The sequence below is a fragment of the Mustela nivalis genome (assembly GCF_964662115.1).
Source record: "Mustela nivalis genome assembly, chromosome: 18".
NCBI lineage: Eukaryota > Metazoa > Chordata > Mammalia > Carnivora > Mustelidae > Mustela > Mustela nivalis.
The window spans coordinates 18,246,593-18,269,130 of record NC_139037.1 but is presented as its reverse complement, the minus strand read 5'-3'; the positions used below and the strand labels follow the sequence as shown (position 1 = coordinate 18,269,130).

Here is a 22,538-nt window from a genome sequence, read left to right as displayed (position 1 = left end):
TTTTCCCTGTTTTAAGTGCTTTCCCTACATTAGCCCATTTAACCCTCACTACAACTGTATGAGTTAAGTACTATTATTATGCTGCTTTTACAGATAGAGTAATCAAGGTTCAGAGAAGGCAAGCGATTTTCCCAAGGTCACACAGCTTAAGATTGGCAGTGCTGGACTTCAAACCCAGCAGCCTGGCTCAGAACCACCACATTAAGCCATCTACTGCTATCGAGTCTTTTACAGAACATACCATTACTGACCGTGAAACCAAAATTATATAATGTAGATATAACACCCCTCCTCACCCATCCCTTCTGGTCATGTTGAGGGGAGACTGTTGCCAACAAGGCTACAGGATACTCATCACATATAAAATTTTTTTAAGATTTTATTTTTATTTATTTGAGAGAGAGACAGCATGAACATGTGGCAGGACAGAGGGGAAGTGAGAAGCAGACTCCCCACTGAGCAAGGAGCCCGACGAAGGGCTTGATCCCAGGACTCTGAGATCATGACCCGAGCCAAAGGCAGATGCTTAGCCCACCGAGCGACCCAGGTGCCCATAAACAATTTTTTACATATTTTGGACTGTCTCCCGGACCAAATTTCTTGGTCAAAGGATGGGGGAGTTTTAAGGTTCTTGCTCCATGTTGCTTAATGATATTAGTAAAGTCTGTTATTAACATGCCTGCCATCAGAGTATGAAGACATCTACTTTGCCAACAGTAAGGGTGTAACCCTTGATGTGTTAACCAAGACCCCAGGATGCAGTAGATACAAAAGTCCCTAAGCCACATCAAAAATGAGAATTTTGTAGAAAATTGTCTGAGAACCATTTCCACACCCCTTAGGCCCCTTAGCCTTTCGTGGCTTGAAAAAGAGAGTTCGGAGGCAGGAGATTTAAGGGAGAGATTTTTTCTGGAAAGAGCTGTTACCTCACTGTGAGTCCTCATCCTACTTTCTTCCCCTCAAGCTGTGGGGCTCTTTTACCTGAGACCAGGAGGCTATTTGTCTGGCCCGACAATAATTGTTGCTTCCAGCACTCCCTGTGGTACATATGACAGTGGTTCATAAAGACCCTTGTTTTAGGCGCGCCTGGGTGGCTCAGAAGGTTAGGCCTCTGCCTTTAGCTCAGGTGTGGTCCTAGGGTCCTGGGATTGAGCCCTGCATCAGGCTCTCAGCTCAGCAGGGAGCCTGCTTCTCCCTGTCTCTCTTCCTGCCTCTCTGCCTACTTGTGATCTCTCTCCCTGCCAAATAAATAAATAAATAAAATCCTAAAAAAAAAAAAAAGAGAGAGAGAGAGAGACCCTTGTTTTGATGAGTTTCTGACTCTTTCCGAACCGAAGAACTAAAAGGGAAATCACTGAGTCAAAGCATGTGACTGCTGCACCTTGGGCCAGTGATTTCCCCGAGGCGTTGTGGCCATTTATCCTCCACCAACAAACAGTACCTGGGAATGTCCTTCTCACCGTATCTTTGCCAGAGCTGAGTGCCATCAATTTTTAATGTGTTGGGTGGAAGTTGTAACTTCTGGTTTTATTTATTTATTTTTTAAGATTTGATTTATTTCAGAAGGAGAGAGAACGCATGAGCAGGAAGGGGGCAGAGGGAGAAGGAGAGGCAGACCTCCCACTGAGCAGAGAGCCCAATGTAGGGCTCAGTCCCAGGACCCAGCAATCATGACCTGAGCTGACGACAGATGCTTAACCCACTGAGCCACCCTGGTACCCTTTAACTACTGGTTTTAATTAACACTTTATGTCTACTCAAAAGGTGGAATATTTTCATAAGTGCTTACCCATTGTCTCTGGATAGCAAGGCTGCAATGAAGACCATTCCAAGTCATCTCCTGTTCAGGAGTGTAGAGTGCTCTGCTGTATGCTTAGGTGTCCCCAGAGACTGGAGTGAAGACCACAAAACAATACCACTTAGAGCAGGAGAGCCTCACTGTGTGGCCTCAAGGAAGTTTTAGAACCCCCTTGAACTTCCATTGTCACCTTTATATAGTGCAATAATAACAACATTTACCCTCTACGTATTTTTTTTTAAGATTTTATTTATTTATTTGACAGACAGAGATCCCAAGTAGTCAGAGAGGCCAGCAGAGAGAGAGGAGGAAGCAGGCTCCTCGCTGAGCAGAGAGTCCGATGCGGGACTGGATCCCAGGACCCCGGGATCATGACCTGAGCTGAAGGCAGAGGCTTTAACCTACTGAGCCACCCAGGTGTCCCATCCCTCTACATATTTTAGGAGGATGAGGTGAGATAGTCCATGTAAAGTGTTTGGCACAGTGCAAAGCATCAGAAACTCATGGTTGTTGGCTAGTTAATCGTGTGTAGACCCAAGCTTTGGGGCAAATCCAGATTATGTGGCTGGCTTCTGCTTCCTTTTTCAGTCCTATGAGACCTCAGGCTGGTCATTGCCCCACACTGGGCTTCTGAGCTGCTCCCAGCTCTCCCCGGGGCCAATGAGAAGCTCACATGGCAGGACCACATGAAAAGGCTTTGTAAACTGCAAAGGACAGGACACATGGGAGGTTTGAGATGGCCCTTTGCCCCCAGTGACCTGCCTATGTGCCTGCAGGCTCACTGTTAAACCACCCCATTGTGCCCAGATATTGCTTCTGTCAGCCCTGCGGAGACCTGGAGACGGGCACAGAGAAGTACTTTTGGCCAGCTGCAGCTGGAGGGACTAGGGTGCACTCCATCTTGTCAACTCCAAAAGCTATTACCGAAGCCAGGTATTTGTAAATCTACTTTCCGAACGCAACCCTGAGATTTTCACTCAGAGGGTAGGCCTAGGAACCTGGGTGGATTGGTTTTTGTTTTTTTTTGTTTTTTTTTTTTTAGATTTTATTTATTTATTTGACAGAAAGAGACACATTGAGAGAGGGAACACAAGCAGGGGGAGCAGGATTGGGAAAAGGCTTCCCACCAAGCAGGAAGCCTGATGCAGGGCTCAATCCCAGGACCCTGGGATCAGGACCTGAGCTGAAGGCAGATGCTTAACAACTGAGCCACCCAGGTGCCCCAGAAACCTGGGTTTTAACATGATTTCCCCCACATGATTCTGATACACAGCCAAGTTCAGTAATACTTGGATCATATTTGCTTTCTGTCATTTGCAGAGTGAGCCCCAGGGGATCAGAACATAGAATAATTCAGTCTTGATAAAGGAGAGGAAGAAAGGACAAGGGTGCTTCAGGAAAGGGCAACAGATGTGAGGGCTAAGTGATGTTTGGCAACAAAATGGGGGGTAGGATGAAAGCCCAGAAAGTGCATATTGGCAGAGTTTAAATTCAACTTGGTCTAGATCATATTTATTCCAAGAGCTGGTTAAGATGTAGATCTACTTGTAGTGTGTCCATGTCCATGTGCCTGTGTGTAATATGTGAATGTATGCTACATACAGATACACTGGAACCTTTAGATAACTGTTTTTACATGCATATATATATATGCATATGCATATAGCTCTTGTATTTCCACATGTCTCATTGTAAATGAACTGAGCTCGTAGGTACCTACCCACACATAGATTTGTATGTACATATGAGTATTAATGCGAATAGACATACAAACGAGAATGCTTATATGTGTGTAATTTCTTCCCAGAAGTATGTTATGTTAGCAATAAGAAAGAGGTATGATAATATCAATATCAGGTAAGCAGAATCAAAATGATACAATGTTATTGACATTAAACGATATATTAAATGACAAAAAATAGGGGCGCCTGGGTGGCTCAGTGGGTTAAGCCTCTGCCTTCGGCTCAGGTCATGATCCCAGGGTCCTGGGATCGAGCCGCGCATTGGGCTCTCTGCTCAGCGGGAAGCCTGCTTCCTCCTCTCTCTCTCTGCCTGCCTCTCTGCCTACTTGTGATCTCTCTCTCTGTCAAATAAATAAATAAAATCTTTAAATGACAAAAAATAATTTTTAAAAAAAATTTTATTTATTTATTTGACAGACAGAGATTACAAGTAGGCAGAGAGGCAGTCAGAGAGAGGAGGAAGCAAGCTCCCTGCTGAGCAGAGAGCCCGATGCGGGGCTCGATCCCAGGACCCTGGGATCATGACCTGAGCCGAAGGCAGAGGCTTTAACCCACTGAGCCACCCAGGTGCCCCGACAAGAAATAATTTTTATAATAGATATGAACCTTAATGCATCTACCAACATAGTGTTGAAATCGTAAATCAAATAATAAGAGAAAAAAATACTAAGAGAAACAGAAAAGGTACAAATACACAATTGTAAAAAACTTCAAGCTGCAGCTGGGTCATGGGAGATGGGCCAGTGTCTTTTCAGGGACCAGAGTGACCCTTCTCCTCTCTTCCTAGGTACCCTGCACACCAAGGTAACCATGAAGTGGTTACCAAATATGGGACCCTCCAAGAAAAATAGATGCTCATGGGGAGACACCCATCAGTGTCTTCTTAGAAGCCACCTTCTCCAGAGCTCCTGTGAGTGCCTGCAGGTTGGCTGCCCTAGGGCCCCCAGAATCCTGGGAAGAAATCAGAAATGCCACCACCTATGCCCCTGTGTAAGAGCCAAAGGACTACTGCCTGGGAGGTGGGCAAACCTTAAGGAGGCTGGTGGACCTACGTATGCCTCTGAGGCAGAGTTTGAACCACTCACTAAAAAGAATACACTGTGCGGCCATAAGCAGGCCAGGGACCCATTCTGGGCCTCAGTTTCCAAACCTGTATAATGAAGTCATTGGCCTAGATGGTGTTTAAGGCACTGATAATTCTGTTCTTGTCTCTCTTATGGGAAAGCTCCAGGTGAGGAGGAGGTGCTCACCCAGGACCTTCTGGGGTGCTGAGTTCCTGACAAGCAATTCATTTGTTCTTGCTTTCTTTCCTTTTTCTTGTTTCCTTTTCTCTCTCTCTCTCTCTCTCTCTCTCTATTTCTCTCTCTCTCTCTCACACACACACACACACACACGATACTCACTTGGGGCTTGAGCCCAAGGACAAGCCCACATGGCACATCCAGCCCTTCGCTGTGAGAGGACCTCCAAGATGGGAAGCTCACAGGCTTAGGTTCAGTTTTAATGTTCCAGAATCTTAATGCAACCTCTGGCAAGGCTCAAACCCTGAGTCACATGAGCATGTTGAGAGAGAGAATGGCTGCCCTCTGAAGCCCTGGCTTGGAAATTTACCCAGAACAAAATGTATTTATTATTTACTCAGATCCTTGAGTAACCCACCATCCAGCATTTTTCATGGCAATCATTAACAGTTAGATAAAGCACTGGGTTTAGAAAAACATCTATTGTAAGAACCTGTGTGTCAGTTGATATGAAAAAACTAAAACAATCGGAGCGCCTGGATGGCTCAGTGGGTTGAATATCCCACTCTTGATTTTGTCTCAGGTCAAGATCTCAGGGTTGGGAGATCAAGCCCTGCACTAGACTCCATGCTGGGCTCTGTGCTGGCTGTGGAACCTGCTTGACATTTTCTCTCTCCTGCTACCTCTGCCCCTCCCCCATCCCGCATATGCATAGGTGCTCCCTCTCTCACTCTCTCTAGAAGAAAGGCGGGGTCCCTGGGTGGCTTAGTCAGTTGAGTGACCAACTCCTGGTTTCAGTTTCAGCTCAGGTCATGATCTCAGGATTGTGAGATCAGGGCCCCCAAGGGCTCTGTACTCAGTGTGGAGTCTGCCTTGAGATCCTCTCTCTCTCTCTCTCTCTCCCTCTGCCCTTTCCCCTGCTCACTGCATACTCTCTCTCTCTATTAAATAAATCTTAAAAAAGAAAAAAGAAAAGAAAAGGGAGCCTGGGTGGCTCAGTGGGTTGGGCTTCTGCCTTCAGCTCAGGTTGTGATCTCAGGGTCCTGGGATCAAGGTCCGCATCAGGATCTCTGCTCAGCAGGGAGACTGCTTCCCCCTCCGTCTCTGCCTACTTGTGATCTCTCTCTCTGTCAAATAAATTAATAAAAAAATCTTAAAAAAAAAGAATGTTAAAAAAAAAAGACAACCACCGCCCTGGATGTCTGATTGTTGAGAACAGGGCATCCACTGTTAGAACACGAACGGCTGTTACTAGAATGCTGGGGTGTTAGTCATTAGAACAATGTCCACCACTGAGAGAAGCCCAGTCATTCTGAACACTCTGGGAATCCCATGGATCAGGTGACAGAACATGGGATAGCCTTTACGAGGGCTCTAAGGATCAGGGGTTTAGAGACTGGAGTATCCATTACACCAAAGTCCGGATGTCAGTTGTTGGAACACAGGCCATGAGATGTCAGACAATAGCTGTTTGAAACACAGAGTGCCAGGTATAAGACTTTGTGGATGGCTTAGAACAGACTACAGGGTAGTAGTTAAGAAGGGAAAAAGACCAGTGACTAGTTTGGATAGTGACTAGTTTGGGGCCAGAGCAACAAGGGAACCAGCAGAGAATGGAGCAGAATAAGCAGACAGGGTCTCCTGTAGCCAGTCAGATGAGCCCAGCCCCAACCTCTGAGAACAGCCATTCTCAGGGCTGGCCCAGCAGGGAGAAAAGGTGAGGTGGTCCAAGACCCAAGCTCTTCAAATGTCCACATGGGTGCCAGCCCTGCCCCTGGGGAGTGCATGACTGCTTGGGGAGAAAAACAACCAAATGAAACTCCAACCCAGTACTATAGTCAACATGGATAGAGCTTTGGGGAAGCACAGAGGGGAAGCGCCTAGCAGAGGGGGCACCATTTGAGCAGAGCCTTAAGAATGAGTAGGATTGGGCGCCTGGGTGGCTCAGTGGGTTAAGCCGCTGCCTTCGGCTCAGGTCATGATCTCAGGGTCCTGGGATCGAGTCCCGCATCGGGCTCTCTGTTCAGCAGGGAGCCTGCTTCTCTCTCTCTCTCTCTCTCTCTCTCTCTCTGCCTGCCTCTCCATCTACTTGTGATTTCTCTCTGTCAAATAAATAAATAAAATCTTAAAAAAAAAAAAGAATGAGTAGGATTTTGCAAGGCAGAGGACAAAACATTTGGCAGAGGGGAAAGAAGCAAAGGGGCTTAGAGGTGAGAGGCAAGGGTCCATGTGTATCTGGAGGAAAGGGTGGCCAGAAGAAGACTAGGGGGGAAAGGTCTGGGACAGTACAGGTGAATCTGGATCTTATCCTGAGCACAGCGGGGCCCAGGAAGGCTTTAAGGAGGGGAGGGAAATGGTCACGTTTCTGTTTTCTCTCAGTCCTGTGTGGAGGATGCGTTGGAAAGGATGTAAAGAGGCTGGGGCAGTGTCCTTGCCAGAGGTGGTAATGGCCTTTGCAGGGCACCAGCTCTGGAAGAGAGGAGGAGTGCTATTTAAGAGCTGTTTGGGAGGCAGAGCAGAGACTGAGGGGAGGAAGGGGGCATGAAAGACAGGGAGGTGCTCAGGGTACCCAGGTTTCTGGCTTGACAACACCAACAGGGTCTCCAATAGGAGCAGGGAGCTTCTCCCTGCACAGACTCATGGGGGTAGGCTCCAGGCGGAGGGTAGACCTTGGGGAGGCCAAGCCGCCTCCCACCCCTGGACTCTAACGCTAGTGAAAGCCACTCGAACACAGGCAGATACGCAGATACACACACACACAAACACACACTCCACCACCACCACCACCACCACCACCACCACCACCACCACCCCCTAAATTTTGCATTTGGCTCTATTCCCTCAACTGTTGAACCTGGATTTGCAATCATTCTCCCCTCTATGGCCATCCCATTGGGCCCAAAAGGTATGGTCCGCAGGGATCTTCAGGAGGCCTGGGGCCGACCGCCTTCATGTATCTCAACACTCGAAAACAATACAAGTGGCTAAGCTTCCGGGAGGACGGTCTGTACTTGAACTTGTACGCGCCAGTGCACGCGCGCGGGGACGCTCTGCTGCGGGCGAGTGTTCATCTCCACGCGCGCCGCCCCTCTCAGGCCTCGGCTCTCCCCGCCCAGGTGATGGCCCGGTGCCCAGGTGATGGTCCAGTGCCCAGGAGGCGCCTTCCTCGTGGGCTCCGCTTCCGCATACTGTGCCTATGAACAGGGCGCCCGCGAGAAAGCGGTGCTGGTGCTGCTGTAGCCGAGGCTCGACCTCCTGGGCTTCCCGAGGTAGGCAGGGCCGGGACCAGCACGAGGAACCAGGGACCCGGCCTCCTCCGAACTCTGGCTCGGGAGGAGGAGGTGGGCGGGATGGAAGGATAGGGGAGGGGGCCGTGGGGGCGCGGCTGTGAAGCGTGCGTGCTGGGGCGGCGCCTAACTTCACAGGATGCTCCAATGGCGAGGGACCTAACTCTCGGCTAACTTAGGCTACTAGGCGAGGCGAGGCGGGGCCAGGCAGAACCAGGCAGGATCCCCTGAGCAACCAGACGGTCGGGGCTCCGGACCCTGATTATCCCAGAGAAGATGATGAGATGAAACAGAGGCAGGAAGAGTGGAATGTGGAAGGTCGCTGCAGAGGGATGCAGGAGGCCAGATGGGCAGGATGGGGCAACTGGGTAGGTGGGTAGGCAGAGCTGATAGGAAAGGCCCCTAGGGCTGGGTGGATAGTGTGGGGTGAGGGACACCACCCCTCCATTGACCGACCGTACGGCAGTTCCTAATCTGGAATGTTCCCCGAAATGAAAGCCTTTTGGTATGGAAGCAATAGTGGAAGGAGCAGGGTGGAATGTTCTCTTCCAAATGTCACATCCTATTCTGGCCCCCAGACATTCCACAGATGAGGAAAAGGTGCTGAGTTGCCAAATGATGAAATACTGGGCCAAGTTTGCCCATACAGTCTGAGTCTGGTCCCCTGACACGTCTGGGCAGTCCTCCTGCTCAGTGCTGGACCCACAGACCAGCTGCTTAGGTATTTGTCTCTGTGTGTCCCAAAGGAAATGCATGATCCCCAGTCACCAGGTCTTAAATGTCCCTAGAATGTGTTTTTCTCTGTCGCATGGCCACACTCTTCATTCACTCTTGTATTCATAATGCTCTGGTTTTTGCCCAGCCCTATACTGGGAGCTGGAATTCAAGAATCTTGCAGACATGACACACATCCTCCAGCTGCTTGTTAATGTTATAACAAAAACAGTAAGTTGCTGTACTGGGTGGGGGGAGCAGAAGGTGCTTTGAGAGCACGGAGGAGGTGTGCTCTCCTTCCTATCCATCTCCCATATGACACTCAAGGGATCTTTCTGAAATATCATCAGACCAAGTCACTCACCTGCTTAAAACTCTTCATGGCTTCCCTCTGCCCCCATACTAAAGTCCCAAACCATTAGCCTCTTGGCATGAAAATCTTCAAAATCTTTCCTATGATATCTCTCCACATCCATCCCCTTCACACACCCCCATGTTTTTCTGTAATCTTATAATTGTGCTTCCTTCAAAAGCCCTGATCTTTCATACCAACACTTTGCACATACTGTTGCCTCTGCCTGGAAGCCCTTTGCCACCACATACTCTCTCTCTCTCTTTTTTTTTTTTTCCTTAAAGGTCTAAATATCATCTCTGTAAAGACTTCTTGGACCCTAACTTCCAAAGGGAAGGTGAATCAGGGAAGGGTAAGAGAAAGAGGCATGGTAAGACAAGTGTGACTGCACCAGCATTGCAGACCTGAGAAACAGAGGCATTTCTGAGGGTGGTTATGCAAGGAGGGAGTCTGAGAGATTGTACCACCACCCAAGCCTTGGGGAGTCTGGCCATGGACTCATCTGAAACAAGCAACCTGTCTTCCCCAACGTAAGCTCTGCAGAGGCTCCCTCCTACCTCCAGGCCAGAGCTAGAGCCTTAGCTTGTTGTTTGGGGCCCTGTACTTCCCTCTTCAGCCTGACATCCCATGATGCCCCAGGTCTCACTGATGCCATCAGGTTAGGCCAGATCCTTTTACTGCTATGCTGTGCCCCGCTACCTAGCCTCAGGGCAAATCCTACTCTCCCTTCTCAAAATCCTCCCCACCCTTCGAGGTCGACTTGAAGCCACTTCTTTTGGGAAATCCACCCAGACTGCCACTGCCCCTACTCTCAGGGGACATATAGGCAGCAGAACATCCCCGCCCACCCTACCCAGGGAACAGTCAACCAAACAGCCATTCAGTGGGACCCTGAGTGAGAGCTAGGAGCTCAGCCCCCTGGAAAGTGGTCCTGGGCCACCCTACCCAGGGAACAGTCAACCAAACAGCCATTCATTGGGACCCTGAGTGAGAGCTAGGAGCTCAGCCCCCTGGAAGGTGGTCCTGGGCCACCTGTGTACAACTCAGCAGGGACTAGCTGGGCTTGATACCCTGACCTGGAGGTCCAAAGGTCTGACTGCAGGTTAGTCCAGGCCTGCTCCTGAGGGTCCCTCTGTTCCCTCCTTGGGCTCTCTTGCATGTCTGGGGAAGAAATGTGCTCCGAAGAGCCACCTGCCCAGAGGCTGTTATCTCGCAAATCGGAGGGTGTGCCGCTGAGGAGGAACTAGGATTCAGTCAGGGCTCAGGCAGGCTGCAGCAGATGCCAGGCTCATAAAGGACTCCCAGGGATACCCTAGGACCTTCTCTCAGATTTGGAGCCTGGAGGAATTCCAGTGGGCAGCCAGGATGGTGAGCTGGCCCCCTGCCTCCCACAGTCCCTGCCCCACACCCACCCTGTCCTCTCAGGAAGACGCCCCTGTTCTTGTCTGCTCCTCCTGAGGTGGCACCACTGGATGAGGGAGGTGGGGAAGGCTGCCTCCCGGCCTGCGTCCACCTGGGCTTCCTGGCTGCACCGGAGTCTCCGACGGCCACCCAGAATTGTTCCTAAAGTCTCCGCCAGGCCCCATCCCGCAGGGAACGGTGCACAGATCTTGGTGAAGGCCCCAGGACACTTGGGTGGCTTTTCCCTGGGTTTACCGTGGCGTGCCAGGGCCGCCGCGAGGACGAAGGCACAGCGGCGCAAAGCCCGCGTCGGAACAGCGCGCACACGCGGCTCCCGCCCGCCCCGCGGCTCAGCTCGGGCTGAGCCTCACGCCCCGCTCCGGAAGCGGCGCCCCTTCCTCCCCTCCGACACCCCGCCTGCCACCTCCACCCGGCCAAGCAGCAATTACTCGCGAAGACGGCGGAGGGAGGGCCAATTAGTGCGGGAGACGCGGCGGATCCGCTGTGCCGCAGCTGACCGCAGCCCCCGCAGTGCCGCCGCCCCCGCCTCCGCTCTCCCGGCCCGGCAGACAGCGCCGGCGGCCTGGGAGCCCCGTGGGACCCGCCGTCGCCTCCCTCCAGCGGCAGTGATAGATCCAGTCGCCTGGCTCCGGGCCAGAGCCCGAGCGGACGCGAGGGCGCCGGGAGCTGAAACTCCCGCGGTGGCGGCGTGAGGACTGGGTCGGGAGTCGGGGGCGGCAGCGGAGGGGGGTCTCCCTCCCCCGAAGGGCTCCTGCGCCTGTGACGGCCCGAGCTTAGGCGCCAGTCAGCAGTCTCCCCGCGGGCGGGCGGGCGGCGGGCGGCAGGCGGCGCGGTGGAGCGGAGCGGCCCCCAGTCTCTGGCAGCCGTGGAACCGGTGAGTTCTGCCCAAGCCCCTTGCGGTCTCATGGTTCTCCTGGCTCTGGCTCTCCAAGGCCCCACTAGGGCTGCCCGCGCGCAGAGCAGGTCCCTCCTGGTGCTCCCATGCTGGCTCGTGCCCCCGTGGCCGGAGGTGGGCAGGAATTTGAGTGGGCAGCGCAGGGCCACAAGCGTTCATCACCGATGAATGAATCATGGACTTCCTTCCCTGGGTCCCGTGCCGTGACTGGCCACCTGTGGGCTCTAGAAGACCCAAAAGGGATCAATCCTGCCTTCCAAGAGCCCACAGACTGCCAGGGGAGGTGCTCCAAGGGCCGGGCCGGGATCCCAAGTTTACAGAAGCTCTGAGGTCCAGGGAGGCATCAGGTGAAGGAAAGACGGCCTGGAAGAGGAGCAGTACGGTCAGGTGCTACCACTTCAAGGCTTCGTCTTTCCCAACTGAGCCCTTTCCAGCCCAAGCTGGACACACTGGGGTCCTGCAGTGAGGGACAAAGTAAGCTTATGCCAAGACACGCTAGATGAGGCTGAAGTTTCTAGGAGAGAAGATGCGGCAGGGAGGGTTCAGGAGGAAGGTTCACAATTCTTCTGTTTCCCCCCATCAGTGCCACAGGGGGCTGTGTTAAAGGTGCTGAGGCTCCTGACCATTGCTGGATGCAGTGGCATGGGGAGGGCAATGCAGAACCAAAGAATGAGTCCTTCGTGGGAGACAGCAAGCAAGTTCATAAAACAGTTTCACAGGACTAGGTGACAGATGAGGGAAGGGGAGGTAGAAGTTGAGAGAGACTCCTAGATGTCCTATTGTTCTAAGGAGTTTTAGACAAAAGCGGAGGCCAGGTCTGACGACTCCCTCTCCCCTATTCACTGGAGGGCTCCTAGGACACTCTGGCTGAGAGGTCTCCCACCCAGCCCAGCCTGGGGCTGGCTTTCCCCCACCCCCAGGGCCTGGGGGACCTCAGCCCCTACCCACCAGATCCATGAAAACGCCAAGAGGATGTGCTGTCCATGGTGGGGACAGAGGCAGGGCCCACTATTGCTGGGGAAACCTCTTCTCTCCCCAACTCCTCCATGGAAAGCTGATCAGGACAGGACTCAAGCTTCCTACTACTTACTCTCTAAAATCACATTGGTAACTCCATGGCCATAAGGAGATGGGTTTGGGCCCATTGGTCTGTGGGACAAATGGGGAGGGGAGGAAGACTCACTTGAAGCCTGAAAGAACTCAAGATCAGATGGTGTCACAGAGCAGAGTTCAACATGCCTCTTTTCCGACAAATTTGGAAACTGAATATTCCTGTCTTTGCCTATTCTTCTATGTGTGTCCTCAGGCAAGCCACTTGCCTCTCTGGGCCCAGTTCTCCTCATCCGTACATCTGGGAACAATCCCAGGAGGACCATACTCCAGCCCAGCCCCCTCCAGCTGTGGTCCAGGACTCATCCCTTCCTAGCTTTTGGCCACAGATGCTGGTGGAAAAGCATGCCAGCGACCTCACCAAGGAGCCACTGCATTATGGACCTACTGCTAAGGAGCAAGAACCCTTTTGAGGGGGAGCCTGGAGGTGGAGGAAAAGCCTTTCAGGAAATTAGCAGCACTGGCAGAAAAATTCATCAAAAGCTGATGGAGGCTCCTATGGCTGATTTATGTCTCTTGACTAAGGAACAACTCTTCTGGCCTGGAGGAAGTACTATAGCCTCCAGATCCTTCCAGAGACCCCAGACCCAAGGCTCTGAACCTCTAGCTCTGTTGCTGGGCATCTCCACATCTGCCAGAAACACCACCATCAATTTGCTACTCCCGGAACATGGAACTCTGCTGTGCCAGGAAAGGTCACCGATGGGCAGGGATCTTGAGTTTTAATACAACTCTTCCTCTGCTGTGTGACCTCAGACATTCAAATGGCCTTTCTAATCCTTCCTTCCAGGAGAAATCCTAACTACCTAGGCTTTAGGCAACCAATACATCTACAATACTCAGCATATCTGGGAAAAGAATAATTTTTTTCAAAGAGAGAGGATGCAAACATACCCAAACAACTCTTGGTAGTGGGAGTCTAATGTGAGAAGACTGGAAACAGTCAGGAACCCCTTGTCAGGAGGAGGCACAGTCCTCCCTCCCTCTCACAGAGCCCAGGTAGGGCAAACAGAAGAGCTATTGCAATATGCACCTCCAGGGGGCACCACTTACCTGGTTTACCGCGTGAATGAGAGCCTGGCTGGAACCCCGGTTCCAGCTCTGCCTCTTCTGGGCTTACCCCCCGCCCACACACACCCTTACACCACACATGCTTTTCACTGGGACATTGCTTGCTCACTACCTAACCAAAGCATCCACACTGGGCAGTCTTTGCAGCCCAGTGGACTCCCCCAGCCCATTCTCGGCTGCCTTCAGCTCCCAGAGCTGGTTGCCGCCAAGTCATTTGATGCTAAAAGAAGCAGGATCCTTTGAAAGATCTTTGCACATAGCAGCCCCAGAGCCTCAGGAAATCCCCTTCCAGGGCCACACCTTGATTCCGTCATTGCCCTTCCCCTGGCTCAGCTATGAAAGGAGGCAAGGCCCAGGCAGCTACCCTCTGCTATGGGAGAGCATGTGCTCCTTTTCTAGAGTTCCTTTTCTGGCCCCTTCTCAGCTCATTTTATGGTATTTTAAATTGACCTTGTATGAACTCAAATTGTTACCCTGCACTTTCCTTGACTGCCAACATTTATAGTTGGCTTTGTATCAAAGTATGGAGTTGGAAAATCCTAGAATTCCAAAACCAGAAGGGACCTTTAAGATTGCCATATCCACCGTTCTTTGAGAGCTTGTAACTTTGTGCCAGGAAATAATCCAGGTGTCATCTAGTGTTTTTGCCTGCCTAGTACATCCGTTCATGCAATGTTACCCTCTCAACAGCAGTTCAATGTCCACAGGTCAGGGATGAAGAGGTAACCCAAAGTATTAAAGTCTATTAAAGTCAAACCAAGATTTTTGGAAAGAACAATTTTCACCATTGGAGGATAAGTCAGCATGTGAATAAAACTAAAACAGAGAAACAGGGGCGCCTGGGTGGCTCAGTGGGTTAAGCCGCTGCCTTCGGCTCAGGTCATGATCTCAGGGTCCTGGGATCGAGTCCCGCATCGGGCTCTCTGCTCAGCAGGGAGCCTGCTTCCTCCTCTCTATCTCTGCCTGCCTCTCTGCCTACTTGTAATCTCTCTCTGTCAAATAAATAAATAAATAAATCTTTAAAAAAATAAATAAATAAAACAGAGAAACAGAACCAAGAGACCAAGAGAGACAGAGACACGGGCAGACAGATTTCTGGAGCCAGTGCTTGAACACCTAGATCCAGCCATGTCTGAAGTCACTTAATACACCCAGAGTTGTCAGCTAACTGAGCTAATACCTTCCCTTTTCTATGTAAGCCAGTTTTTAAAAAAGATTTATTTGTTTATTTTAGTGGGGAGGAGCAGAGGGAGAGGGAAGAAAAACCCAAGCAGGCTCTGTGCTAAGTGCAGAGCCTCATGTGGGGACTCAGTCCCACAACCTTGAGATCACAACCTGAGCCGAAACCAAGAGTCGGACGCTTTACTGACTGTGCCACCAAGAAACGCCTGCATAAGGCAACTCTAACTGGGTTTATGTCACTTGAAACCAAAACAGTCCTGACAGACACAAGTAGATGCCTTTGTCCTTAATTTATAGATTAAAAAACTGAGTAGCCAGCTAGCTCTAGGATCTTAGACAAGCCATGAAAGGTCTCTGACATCAAGTTACTCTAACAAAGAATAAAGAGACTGAATTCCTTTAACTTCAGGACACCTTTGCTCTTCTGGGATCTCTCTCTGTGCATCTATCTGGCTGTTTGCCTTTAAATAAGGTAGTCACTTGTTCTGAGTCCCAATTTTCTGAATTGCAAAATAGGACAGTAATTCCTTTCCTCCTTACTGGGAAGGAATTTAGGAAAGTCCAATGACAGAGTGTTTGGAAATTTACTTTTACTAAAGCAAATGTTACACAGTGTCCATATTTTACAAGTGAGGAATCTCAACTCATACCAGACAACCACTGATGTCTACAAATGGTTCATGTCTCTTCCAAAACAGTTTTTTTTAAAGATTTTATTTATTCATTTGACAGACAGAGATCACAAGTATGCAGAGAGGCAGGCAGAGAGAGAGGAGGAAGCAGGCTCCCCGCTGAGGAGAGAGCCCGACGCAGGGTTTGATTTCAGGACCCTGAGATTATGACCTGAGCCGAAAGCAGAGGCTTTAACCAACTGAGCCACCCAGGCACCCCTCCAAAACAGTTTTTAAAAGGCTTTTTAAAATAAAACTTAACAAGAGCTCCTGCTTGGCTGGCTCAGTCAATGGAGTATGTGACTCTTGATCTCATGGTAATAAGTTTGAACCCCACACTGGGTGTAGAGATTACTTAAAGATAAAATCTTTAAGCATCTGGGTGACTCGGTCCATTAAGCATCTTCCTTCAGCTCAGGTCATGATCCCAGAGTCCTGGGATCAAGCCCCACATCAGACTCCCTGCTCAGTGGGGAGTCTGGTTCTCCCTCTACCCATCCCACCTGCTTGTGCTCTCTTTCTCCCTCTCACATAAATAAATAAAATCTTTAAAAACATAAAATAAAATCTTTAAATAACTAAATAAAACTTTGCAAGACCTTAAAACATATTTATAAAGTGACTTCCCCACAGCGCCTCATCGTTCAGACTCTAAGTTAGGTCGCACCCAGGTATATACTAAGGGAGATGGCCCTGGGTGAAGCTCTGTTGGGAATAACTCTTTGTCACTGTCACAGGGTCAAGTTCTCTAGGAAGTTTTGCTTGCAAGATGTTTATTGAGGAGTGCCTTTGGGATCAAAACAGGTTGATGAGAGAGGAAAAAACAAAATTGGGTAGAGGAAGAAGTGAAGTTCTGCACCGCCCAACAACAGCTTCAGGGAGCCTGAGAGTTCATATGGCCCATCAGCATTGGTCTGCTGGGCCTTTATCCACCCATCACTGGGGCGCCTGGGTGGCTCAGTGGGTTAAAGGCTCTGCCTTCGGCTCAGGTCGTGGTCTCAGGGTCCTGGGATTGAGCCCTGCATCGGGCTCTCTGCTCAGCGGGGAAGCTGCTTCCTCCTCCCTCTCTCTCTCTCTGCCTGCCTCTCTGCCTACTTGTGATCTCTGTCTGTCAAATAAATAAATAAAATCTTTAAAAAAAAAATGTCTACACCCACCAACAGTCATTGGATATAAGGTGCCTAGAAAGGAAGAATGACTTGCAGGTAGCTCTTTGTAGCTCAGGGAATCTCAGAAAGGGCTGAGAGCAATCCCAGCTGCTCAGGTAATAAGTTCTTCACTGGAGAGGGATCTAGGTGGCTCATCTCTGTGTCCATCTCAATCACTAACACTACCTAAGGCTTAGGTACTTCTGGAAGTTCCCCTGGGGTAGGAGGAGCAAGCTTTCCTAGCATCAGGTGGGCTAGGGAAGGTATCAGGTGCCTTTGAGGAGATTGGGTCCAGTTTCCATCAGGCATTGGTGTGTGGCAGTCATTCTCCCAGTATAGTTCTCAGAGGCCTCTGACCCCACATTTTGTTGTTTCTTGTTTTTTAAGATTTTTTATGTATTTATTTGAGGGAGAGAGAGTGAGCATGAGAAAGACAGAGAGCACAAGCAGAGGTAGGGACAGAGGAAGGCCCAATGCGGGGCTCAATCCCATGTCCCAAGGGCAGACGCTTAACACACTGACCCACCCAGGTACCCCTGACTCCACATTTAATGAAAGAGTATTAAAAAAAAAAAAAGAGTATTAATTTGCCTGGCTGAGAAAGGGAGGAAAAAAACAAGCTAAACAGAGGAAGCTAGCTAGGACTAGAACAGTCTGAAGCCAAACAAACACATTGCCCATTTACCCAGAAGTATCATCTAGAAGATGAGAATTATTGTCTGCTTTATTTGTCCCTCTTGTGTTCCTAGAGGGAAGGCTGGTGAGGAGGCTGTCGGCTAGTAATTCTGTCTATTTGCAAGACACTATTACAGCATGATGAGAAACCCTGCTTGCCAGGATGGTTTGGAGCTTGGGAAATTTGGGGAATAATCCAAGAACAGGACATGGTGTCGGTGTCGAGGCATCATCAGCACGGAGACAAAAGGAGAGAAGGTAAAAGAGAATGTATTTGGATTCAAGAGTCGATAATGAGCCAGAAGTGAATGTTGAATTATTCAACCTCCTTTATTGATCCATTGATCTTTATCTGCAGGTCTTGGTTTATTCTTGGTTGGCGTTTCCTGTGTCTGAGACACTGAGAAGAGAAATGGGGGAAGGAAGGATTTTTAAGACTCAAGAAGAAAGAAAATTCACTGCCAAAGAGAAATTTGGCAACAGATATCAGAAACCTTAAAATGTCCGTACTTTATGACACAATGGTTCTACTTCTGGAAATTAACCCTAAAAACACTATCCAAAACTTTTAAGAAAAATCCTTAAGCACCATGATGTTCACAGAAGCCAATTTTATACCAGCGAATAATAGGAAACAACGTGAATAAATGCCCAACATAGGAGATCAGCCAGGATGTCATTAGGATTTTTATATGATTACATGGGAAGATATCTATGCCATAAGGTTAGATGATAACAGTATCCAAAACTGTTCTTTTTTGTTGTTGTTTTTTAAGATTTTATTTATTTATTTGACAGAGAGAGAGAATAAACGAGAGAGGAAACACAAGCAGGAGGAGTGGGAGAAAGAGGAGAAGGCTTCCCCCTAAGCAGAGGGCCCTATGTGGGGCTCAATCCCAGGACCCTGGGATCATGACCTGAGCTGAAGGCAGATGCTTTAATGTCTGAGCCACCCGGGTGCCCCCAAAACTGTTCCTATAGAATATCATAACTATGTAAAGAAATGTAGATGGAGAAAGTCCAAAGAACATATGCTGAAATGTAGCAATGATTGTTCTGGGGTGGTGAGACTCTCTTTCTATACTTACTAAGTTTTCTACAAAAATATGCACAAGTTTTAAATAATTTTTAAAAAATGGAAGGGTGGGGCAAGAGACACCCATATGAAGGCTGCATAGTAGTAAAATGAACACAAATTAGTGGGGAATCAAATCTTGCCAGGGTGCTGCTATGTCCTGTGTGTGCTGACCATCTCCCTGATTCGTCTATGTGTTGTATGGACCCAAATGATAGAGTGAGGGACGCTGTGGGTAGTGAGTCTATGGAGGACAATCAAAGGTCCCCGAACTTGTATTTAAAGAAAAAGTGTGAGTTTTCACAGAAGAGAAAGGGGAGGAAGTCATGCTAGAAAGAAGGTACAGTAAGAGCAAAGGCACTGAGGCATGTGGAAATGTAAACAGGTCAGAACAGCTGGACTATGTGGCCAATAATGGGAGATGGAATTGGAAAGGAAAGGAAGTTGTGAATGCTGGGCTGAGGGCTCTAGCCTTCCTGCAGAGACAAATCAGAGGCTTGGGGGAGGGGCTTGGGGGCATGGGCAGTGCGGTTAGAGCTCACCCCTGCCATTCTCTAGTCCCCTAGTCTCCTCTGTTTCCCATCACCAGCCAGAAACTCAGAGAGCAGGGGAGGAGAAGGGGAGAAGTCCCAAATAGCCCTCAAAGACTGGTCAGCCAGGCCTCCTGACCCCAGTCTGGCCCTCTGCCCAGTATGCGAGGCTCGGTCCCCATCCCCCGGCATCCAGACAAACCCCTCCGCCTCCCATGACAAAGAGGCTCGCTTGGAGCCTGGGCAAGATTTGCAAACGTCAAACTTGTAATTACAAGGATGAAATCATCTGGTTCCTTTTAAGCAAACGGGTTTATTGATCCCAACACTGAAGAAATGCTATTCTAGGGAAACTTGCTCCTCTCGGTTTTCCTCTCCCTCTGGGATGGCTGGGCTGGTGGGGGAAGGTAGCAGGGGAGCCAAGAAGGGGGAGAACCTCCTGGGAGGGGAAATTCTTAAGGGCTTAGGGGTAAATTTTATAGTGTAGATAAATTTTATCTCAAAAAAAGAATTCCTTAGGGCCCAGGAAACTGCCTGGCGGTTTGAGCAGATGAGTCCCTCATCCTGGACTTGGGCCCTTCTCCATCCCCAAACTAGAAGCTAGGTAGAGCTGGGGTGTTAGGAGCTGTGGCAGCCACTGAATTCCCTTCTTTCCCCTCCCACCGTCAAGTCTCATTTGTGGTTCCAGATCCTATTTCAGCTTCAAGATGGCACAATATTTCCTCAGTAACTGAAAGGAAACTCTTTCCTTAGAAAAAATGTACTAGAGGCTCAGGGGCCTGGGAAGACCTCACCCTCTGTATGAGGCGAGGCAGATGTGGGGAGCTGCCAATACCACACCTGGATAAAGCCATCCTTTCTGCTCACTTAAGGAGGCAGGATGTCTAGTCTAGGCTTTGACCTTCCAAGCCAACAAAGAACAAACAGATGGGCTCAGGGGACAGGAATGCACAATCATCGAGGTCAAGAAACACATCCTGCCACAAGGTCCACAATAGGATCCCTTCATTCAGCCTGTCGGGGACCCTTTGGGAACATGGTAGGGTGCCACTGTCCACCACCTCGCAGTTCATCCAGAGAGAGGAGCAGTACTTTCAGCAGCTCCACCAGCGGATGTCTTAGGGCAGAACAGTTAAGAGCACAGCCCGGGGATGGCCAGCCCTTCTGAACATCAGTTCCTTCATCTGTAAAATAAGGTCAATCTTACCAAACTTGCAGGGTTATGGTGAGGAGTGAATGAAGATGATATACCCCAATGCCATTTTGATATCTCTGCTGAGTCAAGGTCTTGTCACTGTCCTATGATCACTTATTTATTGTTTCAAAGCCTCTATTTCCTCATCTGTCCAATTAGGACAAGAAAACTTGTCTTAGAAAGTGGTTCTCTGAATTAACTGAGATAAGGGACATAAAAGCATCCAGCTCACAGCTTCACAGGTGAGCCGAACGATTGAGGGTTCCCATCCCCTGCTCAGTGTTACTGCACATTTTCTGCCCATCCATTCAAGATGGGTCAGGGAGTCCTGTAGGAGCAGCTATCCACCCAGGAAGATAGGAAAAAGAGGCCCTGGGCATGCTGAATCCTTAGGAAAGGAAGGATCCAAATGGCAGGGCTTCAGAGACAGTTCAGCCTGGTTTGGGGTGTTTCTAGGCAAAGAACAGACAGCCACAGGCTTCCATCTGTGGACTGACCCTACTAGAGCTGGCTCTTAGCAAACCCCTCCATGGGGTCATGGCTGGACCAATCTATACTCAGCTGGACAGAAACACAGAGTTAAATATACCTGACACAGGTGATATTTTCCATTATTAATTTCCTCTCATCTAATTTTTAAAATAAGTGAAAAAAACTTGCACAACAACAAAAAAAGGCATACAGAGGTCAGCCGAGGAGATGGCCTCCTCCAGCCTGCGGCTGGTTTCCCAGTCGTCCTGGCTGGTTGGACGCCAGACAATGCCGAGTGGGTTATCCTGTGGCCTGGAGTTGCCAAAGGCTGTCTGTGGTGTTGCTGTTCTGGATCTGCCTGGCAGGCTTTCTCAGCCCTTTCCCTCAGGACATCATTCCCCACCCCCATGAGGCTGATGGTTCATGTACTCTGCTCCGTTTTGTACTCCCACCCCTCCGCCAAGATCAGCTACAAGTTCATGGCCCTACCTGGATACACCGAGGAGTAAGAGTGCTGCCTTGTGGATCATTCTTTAGAGGTAGAAATGGAAAATTTTATACTAATGTCTACCTTAAAGGAATATGAGGGTGTCGAATGGTGACATGGGATATACTATCTGAGGCTGCCCATCCCAGTTCCCCCAAGTGCTGATGGGAGAGCAAGCTGGCCCATGTCATCATATCACCCTGCACATGGTGATTTGGTAGAGGGAAGAGTATGTGACACAGACTGGGCCAATCCAAGTCCTTCTCAGAAATTTTATGACTTGGAGAAGTGGCTGCTCCCATCCTTTGCCAGGAAATGGACACCATTGAAGGGTGCTTGAGAAAGGCAAGCAGGTGAGAAGAAATGGAAAAACGGGGAAAAAAACCCAGGAGACTATCCCTCCCTCTGTGTGATTTATTTACTTAAAATAAAATGAAACCCTTTCTTTAAGTTTATTGTTTGAATTGGGTTTCTGTCACTTGCAATTGAAAGAGAACTGAGGGACTATTTAGAAATAGATGGAGACCCAATGGTAGTATTTGGTGACATCCACATCTGTACCTTTTCTATTTGTGCACACTCATATATTCACACAGGTTTGATGTGGGCCCAGTAAGAATGCGCTTGGAGAGGGTTGATTCTATGTTGGCTATTTAGAAAGTGTTTGTTAAAACTACCAGCTTACAGGTTTGACTTCGCTGAAAACTCCCTTCCTGACCTTGGGCAATTGATCCATCTCTGGATCTCAGTTAGGGTGACCAACCATCCCAGTTTGCAAGGAGCTGAGCGGTTTCCTAGGACATGGGACTTCCACTGTAAAACCAGGACAGTCTCTGGAAAACCCAACACTTGGTCACCCTAGCTCAGTTCCGCATGTGCAAAACTGAGATTGAACTAGGCAGGGGTAGGAAATTCTGCCAAATCCTGTGTTAGGGCCGGCATTGTATCCTCATAGTCCTTTGCAATATGGCCAGCTACTGTCAGTTAGAGTTGGCACCTATTTGCCATCCTTGCACTGAGTTTTTGACACGCTGGAATTTTAAGGACCAGAATTTATTGAGGATCAACTTTTAGTCAACCTCGGCCATAAATCCCATATCAAACTCTCTCCAGCTTGGGCCAAATAACTCCCCTAAAACTTGTGGATCTTTTTTAGGGTTTCATTGCACATTTGGGTAAATAGATGGACTGGCATTAGGTTTACATACAATTCAGCTTTTCTTCTTTGGAGACTTGTTTATTGAGTGCTCATTATGTGTTGGACTCTCACGCTAACCCTGAGAGCTAGCTTGTGTCTGCATTTTGCAAATGGGCAAACTGAGGCTTAGCGTCCAGGGCTCGTTTCAGGCTCGTGTAAACAGTGAAGTGAGATTCCAGACAAGTACCCTCTGACTCCCAACAGCTCCGACCTTTCCATTACGATGTGGATTCAGTTAGATTCTGTGGTGTTACCACCTTTAGTCTTTGCTAGG

General features: G+C 49.3%; 1 long non-coding RNA gene across 1 annotated transcript; it reads left to right on the top strand.

The window, feature by feature from the left end:
• Window positions 1–11,024: 11,024 nt before the first annotated feature.
• Window positions 11,025–17,992, top strand: LOC309853635. The gene is made up of 3 exons (XR_014305844.1): window positions 11,025–11,434; window positions 17,383–17,566; window positions 17,667–17,992. It is a non-coding gene; the product is annotated as an uncharacterized lncRNA (long non-coding RNA).
• Window positions 17,993–22,538: the final 4,546 nt, after the last annotated feature.